We start from the raw sequence: 1,000 nt of genomic DNA, 5'->3' as shown, positions 1-1,000 counted from the left end.
ATATATATTATACATTATATATTACTATTATATATATTTATTTTTTTAGTAGATAAGTGTGAATGTGAGGGTATTTTGAAATACCCAAAATACCCTCACCTTGCAACCCTCTCCTTTTTTTTGGTGCCATGTGTCAAAAGAAGAGTGAATTTTATTCACTCTTCTTATATAGTAATACCCAAAATACCCTCACCTTGCAACCCTCTCCTTTTTTTTGGTGCCATGTGTCAAAAGAAGAGTGAATTTTATTCACTCTTCTTATATAGTAATACCCAAAATACCCTCACCTTGCAACCCTCTCCTTTTTTTTGGTGCCATGTGTCAAAAGAAGAGTGAATTTTATTCACTCTTCTTATATAGTAATACCCAAAATACCCTCACCTTGCAACCCTCTCCTTTTTTTTGGTGCCATGTGTCAAAAGAAGAGTGAATTTTATTCACTCTTCTTATATAGTAATTCACTAGATTCATTTCAAATTCGATATATCTAATGCCATGTCTTACTACTTCATCTTTTAAATTGTCTGATCTAAGAGAAATATAGAATCACATTTTTATATTAAGAAATAGTTTGATTTCATTTATCTGTAGTAAGATAATTTATAATCACATAAATATCTAAAATTTTATTTTAGATTAGAAATTTTTAATCATTTTTTATTCTTTCTTAAATTTTATGCGTAATGTGACAAAAATGAGACAATGGATGTATAATACTGTTTATTTGAATTTCACAGCGATAGTTCGGTTACGTTTTTTAACTTATTTTATAAAAAAAGGTACGCACCTCCGCAATATAAGCATACTATAAAGTAGTGTTATTACTAATTCTACTATATTATAAAAGAGAGTTTAGGCCCAAATATAATATATAATATTCTTGTGGGACTTTTAAAAGGAAGTTTCTTCAATATTACATATTATATTTATTATATAGTAGAACTTGGGCATAAACTCCCTTTTAAAATAATATAGAATATGTATATATATATATATATAT

Source organism: Solanum tuberosum, unplaced genomic scaffold (assembly GCF_000226075.1).
Source record: "Solanum tuberosum cultivar DM 1-3 516 R44 unplaced genomic scaffold, SolTub_3.0 scf00105, whole genome shotgun sequence".
Classification (NCBI taxonomy): domain Eukaryota; kingdom Viridiplantae; phylum Streptophyta; class Magnoliopsida; order Solanales; family Solanaceae; genus Solanum; species Solanum tuberosum.
The sequence above is the reverse complement of the archived record's forward strand: the minus strand, read 5'-3'. Positions refer to the sequence as shown.